At 35.1% G+C, this 14,175-nt stretch overlaps 1 pseudogene; it reads left to right on the top strand.

The window, feature by feature from the left end:
- The first annotated feature begins 7,148 nt into the window (after window positions 1-7,148).
- Window positions 7,149-14,175, top strand: part of LOC125469842 — a 38,761-nt pseudogene continuing 31,734 nt past the window's right edge.

Raw genomic sequence — 14,175 nt, 5'->3', positions numbered from 1 at the left:
CCTTTATAAGAATTACATGACACCTTTCTTCCCTTTTAGTTTGAGGAGAAAGCTCCCAAGTATGCCAATAGAAAGACACCAAGTGTTGTGCTAACATTAGCCATAAAATATGTTTCAATCACAAGATAACAAGTGTTGTCCTAATCATTAAGAATGATATATGTGTTCCAATGGAAAAACAAGTGTTGTTCTAATCATTAACAATAATAAGTGTTCAAATGGCACAACATGTGTTAAGTTAAGCAATATCATGCAAGGTTGATACAAGCATCTAAGACCACATCAAAATGCTTCTTAAGTTGCGTTCCTTGGATCAAAACACATGGGTAAGTCTACAGAGCAATCGAGATACAAATGGAGTTTGGTAAAAGCTCCATGTTTCTCTCATAAAACTTTACTACTAATTCCTTAACAAAAATTACTTACAAGTATACTAGTAGGCACACAGACATGTTTCCAAGCTTTGACACTACCGCCCATTTTATTAGTAATTAGGTAAACATGATCTTAAATCAAAATAAAGAAGTAAAAGTATATAAGAATGGGTTTTCATAAAAATATTACAAAAATTTCACAACATAGAAATAATAATCGTATGTATACATACACACATACATATATATATATATATATGTACATGTATATATATATGTATATATATATTTTTTAATACGGGTTATTACATATTTGTTTCTTAATCTCTCTAAATTAGAAAAGATAATCCCTCTCTCTATTTTCTATTGTCAAGCACATTAGGTTAGAAGATCTTTCAGGGTTATATGAACAATTCGATACAAGCTACAAATTAATACTACGATCAAATGTGTGCAACGAGCCTTAAGGCCATCTCCAACCGACTCGGTCAAAGGGTTATAAGCCAAAATATAACCCGTTTTGACACGAAAACAGTCTCTAATTGAAGGCTAAGCCAAAGGGCTTGTGGGCCCCATCCGACCAAAAATCAAACCCAGGCCAGCGGCCTGGCCATAATCAGCCAGCTAGCCAGCTCGATTTTCCCAGCCCAGCCCACTTGCAATAGCTACCTGGCGTTAACATGACACTAGCTAGCAATAACTAGCTGACGTTAGATTACCGTTGGAATTTGAATTTTTATTTATTTTTAGATGAAATTTAAAAACAAAAAATTCTAATTTTTTTTTCCTATAAATACCTAAGTCATTCCTACACCATTTCTCACATCCTTTTCACCATTCCATACTATCTTACCAAATTTTATTTCTATTCTTCACATCATATTCTTTACCTCTTCCAATAATCTTTTCCTTCATTTTTCAATCATTTTCAAATGGCCACATCTTCAATCAAAGGAAGGGCTTGGAGCTGAAAAGAAGATGAAGCTCTTTATAGGACTTATAGATGGGTCTCGGAAGATAGTGTCAAGGGTAGTTATCAAACAAGTGAAGGCATTTGGACTTGTACGTCCAAAAAGTACTATGAGTTCTACGAAGACACCACTCTACCAAATCCCCGAAACCACAAGAGTTATTCTTCACAATGGAAAAAAAAATCTTTAAAATAAATGGCATCAAGCCATGCTAAATGACAAAAGTAGACATGAAGGTGGCGCCAATCTATACGACGAAGAAGGTGTTTTCATAAATTAATTTCCTTTAATTTTTTTAGTTAGATTACATTTAATTTCATAAATTAATCTCTTTGAATTTTTGTAATTATATTTTCTAGGAACACCAAGCGGAGCGATTGTATATAGATGACATGAAAAAGCCCTTTACTCATCACGGTTGTTGGGAAATTTGTAAAGGATGGGTGTTATTTCAAGATCTACCTCAAGAAGGATTTGGGTCAAATACAGTTGGGGATGAACAAGTATTTCCTATCATTGAAGAAACAAGGGTAGAAAATCCATCTCCGGGTCAATCTTCCAAACCTAGGGTTATGGGACGAAACAAGGCTAGAAAATTGAAGGAAAATGGAAAGGCAAAGGAGGAGTTAACCTTTCGAGAGGAAATGGCCTCCTCATTGCGATTAATGGTAGAGCAAAATGCCATTACAGTGGAAGAAAGGAAGCGTAGACACGAAGAACAGGCAAAACATATACAAGAAGAGATGGATGATAGGAACATGGAAAGGAACACTAGGGATTATACTCCAATGAGTAAGGCATATTTTGATAGGAAAAAGAGGAAAATTATGACCCGACGGGAGTTGTTTACATCCGAGTATACTCGTACAATGGCGGATGAAAATGTTGATTATAGTCTTTAAATTTAAGTTGTAGTTTTTAAATTTAAGTTGTTGAGTCTTTAAATTTAAGTTGTTGTACTCTTTAATATTTAAGTTGTTGTACTCTTTAAATTTATGTTGTTGAGTCTTTAAATTTAAGTTGTTATACTCTTTAATATTCAAGTTGTTGTAGTGTTTAAATTTAAGTTGTTGAGTCTTTAAATTCAAGTTGTTGTACTCTTTAATATTTAAGTTGTTGTAGTCTTTAAATTGAACTTAAACAACAGTTAACAACATGAAACTTAAACAACATTTAACAAATAATAACCCAATCTCCACCCTAGTAGTACTTAAGGGAGTTATTGAAACTTAAATAACATTTGGTCCATTATGCCTACTCCATTGTTCTTTTGGCCCAAAGATGTGCAACAAGATCTTATTGTAGGTACTTGTTTGTGATACGTGAACGTATCATCGTATGACACCTCATGTACTCATTTAGAGAGATGTTACCAGTTCTTGGATCTAGGGACAAATTAGGCCCATCATATATTCTCGCATGAGCCCTCCTTGACCTATTTGGATCATCTTGGTCGTCATCAGACTCTCTATCAATATAGTCATCTTGCTCATCCTCCATAATCATGTTGTGTAATATGATGCACGACATCATGATGGAGTTCAATTTATTTTGACTCCACTCTCTTGCCGGTTCCTTAATGATTTTCTAGCGTGCTTGTAGAATACAGAAAGCTTTCTCAACATTTTTCCAGTATGCCTCTTGGTGTAAGATAAACCATATTTCGACTTTATCCACAGGGTTTGCAATTGCTTGGACAAGTGTCATCCACTTTAGGTATATGCCATCTGCTAGGAAATACCCCATATTGTACCTACGCTCGTTGATGTAGTAGTCAAGTTGAGGTGATTACCCTCCATCAAGTTATTAAAGAGAGGTGAACACTCGAGTACTGTAATATTATTTTGGGATCCTGGGACTCCAAAGAAAGCATGCCAAATCCATGTGTTAAACAAGGCAACAGCCTTTAACGCAATAGTTGGCTTTCACGATCTTCTGCTAAATCCTCTTTGTCATCCAGTGGGATAGCTCTTCCACTACCAATGCATGCAATCTAATGACCCTATCATGCCCAGAAAGTCCACCTTCTTCAGCTTTGCCACAGAGCCGAGCAAGATCTGCTTGATTTGGTTCACGGAGGTACTCCTTTTTGTAAATCTGAACAACTGTGCGACAGAATTCAGCAAGATTATCAAGGCATGTAGACTCAGACATACCATATGTATCATCCATCGCATCAGCTAGGGAGGCATAGACCAGTATTCGGAGTGCAATAATAACCTTTTGGTGAGGTTAGAAACCAGTGTGGCATGCTTTATCCATCTTTTGACAAAAGTTGGACATCATGAAGCAAACGCTTAAAAACATAACGCCTCATTCGGAAATGACATCTAAAATCCTCTTCTGAGTACATCGAGTTGGAGTTGAAGTAGTTGTTCATCAGAGTCTCATGCACGATCTCTCTTTTTCGTGGTTTGTAAGAGCGACCAACAACAAGGCCACCTTATTGAGATTATTCTTTAGTTTCCTTACAGGCCATGACCTTAGCCATTGTTGTCATATAGGTTGTGTTGTACCATACTTCATCTTCTTCATCGAACTCCTCATTTTCTTGTCTTATCCCTGTCCATTTATCTTCCAATTTGGAATTGGATGAGGAACCCTAGTTGGATTGTGAAGAAGATCCAAAGTTGAAATTCATTGCAAACTTGAATTGAAAGAGATATTGGAGAGGGCAAAGATGATGGTGTGTGAATTCTACCTCAATATCTAGCCAATTTATTAACATTGGAAGCTGAAGATAAGAACTTCCATGTAGATAAGAATCCTATCTAAAATTTGCACAACCAATTACATCTCGACACATGGCACTCAAAATCCTATCCGAAATATTATTAAGATTACATAAAGATAAGAAATCTAGAGAGTTACTCACTTTAGCAACACATGTCACTCGAAATCCTATCCGAAAAATTATTAAGATTACATAAAGATAAGAAATCTTGAGAGTTACTCACTTTAGCGACATGTGTTAATCGAAATCCTATCCGAAAAATTATTGAGATTATATAAAGATAAGAAATCCAGAGGCTTATTCATTTAGCGACAAGTGAGACTCCAAATATGTCCAAAAACCTTATTATAATATGGTAGTTTAATTCAATTAACCATATTAATTCAATTAAAATAATAAATTATTGAGGGGGGCTAAAAAATAGCCTCATTCGGTTGGAAATGGGTTTTTTGTCAAAGGGCTATGTTTTGGCCTATGACTTTTTGGCCCCTCGATTGGAGATGGTATAAAATATGGTATGACACTGTTCATTAAAAAAAGGTAATTTCTTGCAGGGCTATAGAGCTAAACATGGCCCTTTGGCCCTCTTTCGGTTCGAGATGGCCTAAGAGACTCTTCATTGGGCTTACCGCACCCCTATGTCACTGGGCTTGCCTAAATTGCTCATATTTAGTTAATTAACCTGATATTTTCTTTTAGAGTGGGATTTGTTATTCTAATAATAGATAAACGTTCTACTACCTAATACTATGATCTAGTGGCATTCTTCTTCACTTGTAAGTAAGAGGTCTTAGGCTCGATACTCACCAAAGACGAATTTGAACCGCATTTTGCTAGTCCATTGTGAGGCTAAACTCACCTCCTCCCCCTTAGTGTAGATAATATTGTTTGTTCAAAAAAAAAAAAATAGATAAACGTCCTTGAACAATCAAATAAAATAAATAAAATAGAAATTATATTAAATTAACTCCACCAGTTTGATTTGTTAAAATCATTTTATTAAGTGTAACTTTGTAGGTTTCACCTAAAACTGACAGTAGATAATTTGATTAATCAAATTTCGTCTTTTGCATAATTACAACTACATTTTAATTTATTCTCATGGTATCCACAAATTGAATAGTGACATTTGGTAATGACTATCAGTTGCCCAAATTAGTCAGAATATGTTTGAATTCATTAACACATAATTTGAACCTTAGTTATGGTTACCCTACAATTCAGTTTCTTTGTCTTCCATAGTCCGATCATGTGAAACTCATTGTCAAAATCTATATATAAACATGATCATCCTGGTGTATCTCTTGTATATTGCTTTACCAAAGACTTTTTAAGGTAGATCATCATGGGACTCTTGGAATATCTACCTTCATGATTACTTAAAAAGTGATCGAACCCTTGTTCTACATTCATGTATCCTCGTATCAATGTACATTATCTCATACCTCACACTATAAGGCTCCCCTGAGTTTAAGAGCTTTGAGGTGAAGCTAAAGATTATATCCACTAACATGAGATAGCCAGTGATGTCTCAAGTCAAAGAACTAGTTCATTGATAAGTAGGTAATCTTCCATTCATGCACTTCTAAGGGTTGGTCAATGTTTAGTGAACTTGATCTCATAAATGTTACAACACCTTTATGTCTATTCCTTGTCACCGCATGTCTAGTCCGAGACTTACTACTAAATACGACATAAACTTGTCACACCCAATTCGAGATTAAGTCCAAACCCTGAATTAGGACGTGATTCATAATCTAACTATAATAGCTAACCTATAATAATTAAAATGTGAAGAAAAGTATAAATAAGAAAACTAATATTTCACATGGATAAATAAGTAAAAACAGAAGCTTTATTCAAGCATTTTTTTACATCATAAATACAACTTTGAAACTACTCAACAGTTCAATTGGGTAGTCCTTTATTCAAACAAAAACAAAATAGAGAAAAATATATTCATTTTCAACTTCAGACTTGAAATAACCTTCATTAGTTTTTAGTTGGGGAAACGATGTTAGGGTTTTCATCTATGACTTGCAAAACTAAAATATTTCCGAATTTTATCAAAAATGAATTTCTATGAAAAATTATTTCAGGTCTGAAGTTGTATTTATATCAGGAACCAAATTTTGTTTTGGTAGAAATCCAAAAAAAATTTAGTTCTGCAGATTTCTTTTAGTGAAGAAGGTGAATGGTAACCATGACTAGTAACTTAGTCAAAATTTTTAAATGCTTTTCTTTTATAAGTCTATATTCAAATTTTTGTTTTATTTTTTGCTAGAATCAAATTCTGCACCACCGTGTGTGGAGGAGATGCACAAACTCGACTACTTGTAAAAGTGCAAACAAGCATAAGATTACCTAGGCATTGGTGAGGTACTGGCCAAAGCTCTTCAACAGTCAAGTTAGTAAACAATATATGAGACTCAAGCAATAGACAAAAGAATAGAGTATGTGATGATTGCGATACCAGAAGTGAACCCTAGAAGAGTATATTTATACTAGTAGAGAAAGTTCTTTTAGGATATAGAATTCATTTTAAACCGGAGAATCCTAGAGGATATCTTGAAGTAGATATTGCATCCTCTTAGGAGTGTGATTACTTTCGGCGCATGCTAATCATTAAATTATAAGAATCTCTAAGGATATAGGAAACCTATTAATTTGATCCTCAATCATATCAGATTTCAGTGTCTTGCGGAATAAGAATAGTCAAACTCAGGGAAGTTGGCGGACTTCGCCTACCTTTTCAGAACATGAGATGATGGTGGCATCACTGGTTTGTTTGTGCAGATCATTCTAATAGAATAGAAGTTGTTGAGTTTATGACCAGACTTTAGAGGTATTCGTATTCCAATTTATCTTACTTCAGCCCTGAAAAATTATGGTCCCTCAATTGCCCCCGACTATATATTTGAAAGGGTTGTTTGCTTGAGGTCGGATGGTTATCCAAAAATAATGAGGTTTGCACCACTTTTTGCCTTTAATTTCCTCAGTCTTTGGTGCCTTCTTAGTAAGATCCTACTTGATAATCCTAAGCTCTAAACAGCTCATCATAGATCTCAGATGACTTATCACAACGAACTTGACATGAAGCTTTTCATGCGCATTGCTCCTGAACTCTACCTCAAGCAGTTTGTTGTTGGTGGCCTGGATCGTGTTTATGAGATTGGAAAACAATTTAGAAATGAGGGTATTGATTTGACTCATAATCCTGAATTCACTACCTATGAATTCTACATGGCTTATGAGACTACAATGACTTGATAACGCTGACTGAGGAAATGTTGAGTGGTATATGGCTTAAATGATCAACATTGGTGGTTTTAGTTGTTTCTGCTGCAGAATGGTCGACATGGTTGAGGAATTAAATAAGATTGCAGGCCTCAACATAGAACTCTCCAGTGCAGAAGCTAACCAATATCGCAAGGATGGTATCAAATGTTCCCCTCCTGAAACAACAACTCGTTTGTTGTCCATATATTCTTTAAAATCAAGCACATGAATCAGGATACTACCTCTGGTTTTGTGTGCTGGCGGAGTGACATTGCAATCAATCAATGTTATGTTTTTCTCGTATATCTAGTGTTGATGACAATTTTTAGTTATCATTTATGATATGACAATTTTTGTTCATCAAAGAATTCCCATGGCTCTTCTTTTTGCGTCATTGCATTTGTCCCGCTCTGGAGTTTGTTTGAATTTGTCAGTTATTGTCGGTGAATTAGCAAATGTCTTGTAGATGTCTTTATATTTTCTTTCCATTGAAGAAAAAATCTAGTCACTTGATTGGAATCTCAATATGTTATGGTTATGGAGAATGACTTGTGCATCAGTTTATACCTTTTAGTTCATTTTCTATTTATGCAGCTTGTGGGGCACATTTTGGAACAGACATGTGTAAATCTCGCATTCATCATTAACCATCCTGAGATAATGAGTCCTTTAGCTAAGTGGCATCGATCGAAGCCTGGCTTTACTGAACGTTATGACTTGTTCATCAACAAGCATGAAGTATGCCTACCAACTTGAAGATTTGAATGATTTCTTTATTGGTTACCTTTTTCTTTGTCATTAAGATTGTTAATGATTTTCCTTTGCTCTACAGCTTGCCAATGCATACACAGAGTTGAAGATCCTGTGGTACAACGCCAACGATTTGCTGATCAACTCAAGGAATCACTTAATTGTTTAGTTATGGTATCTTATAGAAAATTGTTTAAATTTTTTACGATGATACATGTTTTTGAGTTTCAGGACCGACAACCAGGTGATGATGAAGCAATGGCTTTGGACGAATCATTCTGTAGAGCTCTTGAGTACGGGTTACCTCCAACTGGTGGTTCGGGTTTGGGCGTTGATCGCTCTGTATGTGGTTAACTGATTCCCAAAATATTAAGGTTTGTGTGTGTGTGGGTGTCTCTCTCTCTCTCCAATCTTGTGTACGTTACGTCTAAACTAGCCCTCATGCATGCGAGTGTGTGGGTATCTCTCTCTCTCTCTCTCTCTCTCTCTCTCTCTCTCTCTCTCTCTCTCTCTCTCTCTCTCTCCAATCTTGTGTACATTAAGTGTAAACTAGCCTTCTTGCACGCACTCACACGTGTGCAGACAACATTTTTTGAACTAGGGCGTGCTACGCTCGACTTACACATTTTAAATATATTTATATGCGTTAATTGCTTCAATAATTTTTTTTTATGACAAAAAGAAAGTCAAATGTTTGAAGTAAATGAATAATATTCGTACATGCTAGAAGACACCCCTCGTAAACCAATTAAAGCAATTGAATCCATATAATAAAATCGGTCTTTCAATTTCCATTTACATTCTATTGAATTAGATTAAGAATAGATAAAATAATATTTAATAAACAATTGATTGAATTATATTATTGCTAGCCCGTTGCGATGTTAAGCCCACCATCTTCTCCCTTAATGTAGAAAACATCATTTGTTCAAAACAAAACAAAAAATGATCATTTGACAACTAATTGAATCACATTATTATACGCGTGCAAAAAATGTAATGACTCATCCCTAATTATTACGATTTTTATAAATTTTAAATGTGAATTTACGAAAATACCCTTCGAGGAAAAGTGTTGATTTTTATTGATTGTTGTGTCACGTAAGGTTCAATTTCTTGACGTATCCTCGTAGTACTAGTTGCCATGAACGCGTGGACGCAAACGGATCGTGATTTGGAATTATAACGAAGGAGATATTAATCTTTAAAGTTGGGGGCATTTTAGTAAATTGATTAATATCTAGAATATTCTAGATTTTTGGAGCAAAATATGGGATGCCATGTGTGTGGCCCAGATTAAAAGGAACAAAGGATGGTCGGTGCAGATGGAGTATAAATGAGAGAAAGGAGGGAAAGGTGAGACAAATCAGAAGAGGAGTGATGTGAGGGGAACCAATAGGAAACAGAAGAAAGAAGGGGAAGGGAGAGAAATGAGAAGCACAGAATCACCCTTGACCCGTGCGATCCGCGAACCCAGTTGTGACCCGTCCGGTGAAATTCATCATTTTTTCGATGGATTGGGCCAATCTACCACTCCCAATTCTCATATTGACCATTCCTCTACCATTTCTATATCAAATTTGAGAGGATTGGGTTTGGAATTGAGGAGTTTTGCACCGGTGGGTGCGATGGCTTCGGGATGGTGATCCACCAAATCCGAAGGTACCTCAGTCAACCACCACCATCAATAGACTTCCCATGAGGTCTAGAACAATGCCCAATTAGTTGTAGAGGTGGCGGAGCACCGGAGATGTCGAATCTAGAAGCATCCTTTATAGGGTTTCCGACGGATCGAAGGGAATTTAAGGTATTTCCCAGCCAAATTGGCCTTAGTCACAAGTATGAAAGTTGCTCCACTCACTGAGATATTCATTTTTGTGAAGTTTTAGAATTTTTAGAAATAGTTGAATTTTCAGGCGAGACGGGGCGCCCGACTGGCACCGGTTATGGCCCATGTGGCGGCGCGTGGCCAATGGGCCGCTGATGCTATTTTACACTAAATTGATATCCTGATCTCATATTTGATATCCATATGATGTGGGTTTGAGTATTGTGAATCTAGTTTGATTAAGGTGCATTACTTAATTATTATAATAATCGATGATTCGACTGTTGGATCGTCACCAAACTTTGATACGTTATAATACGTAATATTTGAGGATATTAGAAACTTATGGATTGCGAATCTGATGTACGGATCTTCCCAATTAGGACATGTAAGTTATATGTTCTATTGATAAGAATTCTAAGGCATGATTTGATAATTGTTCTAGGTGCCAATCGTTCGTGACGGCTTAATGTTGTGCTAGGGAGTTGTAACGTAGACTCCAGGTGAGTGGGATTTTGGTTTTCTATATATGTACGTATATATACTTTACGTTTTTCCCGTAAATTGTTTTAAATGAAATGTGATTAAAATGCCATGTCATACTTGCGTTATATTTGAGTATATGCATTGGTGTAGTCATATATAATGTTGCATGATGTTGCAGAGCCCAAGTAAGCTACATGTGAGTACATTATGACGTTAGTGGTTGTGATGTACATGGTTATGCCTGGATGCATTTGGTATTCATTATCCTGCACCCCGGTGTTAGTGCTCTGCCCGAGGTCAGGACCAGCCTTCATGTAATCGTTCACCTCGCGCACCGTACGCTCACCTTGGATCCAAGGCAGGTGTCAGCTTGTTGTACAGACCATATTAGGTGGTTCCGACTCATAGGTGACTTGCGATATTTCGCACAGCCTTCACGTGATCGTAGCACTTGAGCGTATTTATTTACACCCAGCCTGTCGTACAGACCACATTAGATGGCTCCGACTCATGTGCAGGTTTAGAGTTGTACAGGTCACGTTAGATAATTCCGGCTGGCATATTAGTTTACATTGATTTATTTCACCTGGCTTACTTATCTCATTGCTGAGATACTTGACATGGCATATACTTGGTTTTGACTACTCTCGAGCATGATTTCTATATACATATGTATTATTATTTTCTGGGAAATTATACAGGTTTTACGGAGAGGGGTTATAATGTTTTCAAAAGGTTTTTATTAAAAACTTTATTTTTAGGCCCACTCACCCTTATTTTGTGCCCCTCCAGGTTTTAGCTGCTGAAGGTTTGTATCGACGATGATTTGTGGCGAATCTCAGTATAGGTGACTACCTTTGAGGGTGAAATGGGTTCATTCTCGCTCACAACACACTATTGTCTTTAGGCACTTTTAGGTTTAAATTTATTCACATTTTCCACATCACCATACTTTATGGCTTTGTCACGTTCCAGGTGTCGGCCAACACAACTCAATTTGGAGTCCTAGTGGACATTTCGGGTCGAGGTGTGTCAAAAAACCTTTTTTATAATTGGATCACATAATTGTGCGCATGTGAAAAACGTTGTTATCACCGGTGGTATGCGGCTCTTAAGATGTTTTGAACGTGTTTAAAATAGAGAAAATAATATTTAATAAACAACGGATTGAATCACATTATTGCTAACCCAATATGAGGCTAAGCCCCACCCTCTCCTCCTTAGTGTAGATAATATCGTTTGTTCGAAAAAAGAAAAAAAAACAATCATTTGCCAACTAATCAAATCACATTATGAAGACATTTTTTGAACCACGGCGTGCTACACTCGACTTACACATTTTAAATGTATTTATATGTGTTAATTGCTTCACAATTTTTTTTATGACAAAATAAAGTCAAACATTTGAAGTAAATGAATAATATTTGAACATGCTAGAAGAAACCCCTTATAAACCAATCAAAACAGCTAAATCCACATAATAAAATAGGTCTTTCAATTTCCATTCACATTTTATTGAATTTACATTAAGAATAGAGAAAATAATATTTAATAAACAACTGATTTAATTACATTATTGATAGCATATTGTGAGACTAAGCCCACCCCAGCCCCTTAGTGTAGAAAACATCGCTTGTTCGAAAATAAATAAATAAATAAATAAACGATCATTTGACAACTAATTAAATTACATTATTATGCGCGTGTAAAAGACCTTTTTTTTATTTTTTAATTTTTTTAATAACTGACACTACATGTCTCTTAAGATGTTTTGAACGTTTTAAAAATAGAGAAAATAATATTTAATAAAAAACTTATTGAATAACAATATTGCAAGCCTATTGTGAGGCTAAGCTCACCCCTCCTTAGTGTATATAATATAGTTTCTTCAGAAAATAAAATTTCATTTGACAACTAATTGAATCACATTATTATGCGCGTGTGAAAGACCTTTTTTATAATCAGTACTATGTAGCTCTTAAAATGTTTTGATCGTGTTTAAAAATAGAGAAAATAATATTTAATAAACAACTTATTGAATAACAATATTGCAAGCCTATTGTGAGGCTAAGCTCACCCCTCCTTAGTGTATATAATATAGTTTCTTCAGAAAATAAAATTTCATTTGACAACTAATTGAATCACATTATTATGCGCGTGTGAAAGACCTTTTTTATAATCAGTACTATGTAGCTCTTAAAATGTTTTGATCGTGTTTAAAAATAGAGAAAATAATATTTAATAAACAACTTATTAAATCACATTATTGTTAGTCTATTGTGAGATACTAATTATAAAAAAAATAGTAATAATTAAAAAAATTGTACCAAAAAAAAAAAACTATACCAAAAGAATTAATTATTAAAAAAACACTGTTTAAATGATGAAAATACCTCTGGATTATTTGGTGCATTATTTTGATTTGCTTTTCAACCTTTTTGTTTGGAGGACATTTCCATCCACAATTTTTTTGTGAAGCTTGTGATTCCAAAAAACACTGTTCACAGCAGTGTTTTGTTTGTGGTTGGACAGGACGTTCTACTCTTTCCGCCTATGAATCCACATGATGAGACTTCTGCTAAGGGTACTAACTCTTCCTTTGGAGTAACTTTCCTGGAACAAATTTAAAAAACCTTGTGGACCTGAATTCTGCTTCTGTTTTATGCTATGTTGAAGAATGTTATGTTTCCTTTGTATACTTACATATGGAGCTCTAACCATTGTTCTTTTGGCATTGTTCAGCCAGTTTAGGTGCTTGAGATTATCAGGACTCAGCAATCGTTTTTTGTAGCATTCATCGGACAAGCGGTGGTCTTATTGGTGGCCATATGTAACTTCTTGATTTGATTTTTTACTGTTATATATCTAAGTATTTTAGGTAGATCTATAATTGTCTAACTATTAATGCACTTGTATTAGTGAACGCGACTAGTATTTATCCAAATTGCCACACTGTTATCCCTAACTGCGTTGTGTTAGTTTCTTCTGAATGGACTTCTTACGTCTGAAAAGAAAAAGTTGCTCTCTTGTCTAGTCATGTACAATAATCTGTCATCTCATCCATCACATTTTCCCCGTATGTTTTTTCTGTTACCTTCTGTTTGTTGGTTCATTTGTTGTCCTAATTGCATAGCCAAATTCTGTTAAGGATAATGAAATTATGTGAAAATCTTTGAACTAGAATTAGAACTATTTTTTTGCTTTTCTGTTTGGCAAGAACACGATATAATGTATAAACAAATGTTTATTTATATTTAAAAAATATGTATAATTGTATTGTGATACATAAATTTCAAAATAGAACGACATATCGTTATAAAGTATTACAACATATTGGAAACATGAGAGAACGAGCAATTTAGTAAGTGTTCATCCAATCTATTGAAAAAATAAAATGTAAAATTGAAGTTCTATATTTTCTGCTTAAGTGAGAGTTATAACCTAAGCGGGCTAGGCAGGCATATGGGCAGGTCTATGTGCTATTTCTTAATTTTCAAACGCTTAGGAATTAATCGGGATTTTAGCTAATTGACTAGCACCTAGACGGGGCTTAGACATAGTTAAGTAGGGATTTTAAGAACAATGCTTGAATGGGAGTTTAATATTTAATTTAGCCTTAGATGTCTCACACTTTGCTTAAGTGGAGAATTCATGCTTAGTCGTGGTGATAATCTTGCCTTAGCTTTAGGACTAGAATTCATTGATCGTTCTGGTTTATAAATATTAGTTCATTTTACTGGTGATTATCATTTC

Source organism: the organism of the source record quoted next, unplaced genomic scaffold (genome assembly GCF_019419815.1).
Source record: "Pyrus x bretschneideri cultivar Hongxiangsu unplaced genomic scaffold, Pyrus_bretschneideri_v1 Contig46, whole genome shotgun sequence".
In the NCBI taxonomy this organism is placed as follows: domain Eukaryota; kingdom Viridiplantae; phylum Streptophyta; class Magnoliopsida; order Rosales; family Rosaceae; genus Pyrus; species Pyrus x bretschneideri.
This window is presented reverse-complemented; position numbering and strand designations above follow the sequence as displayed.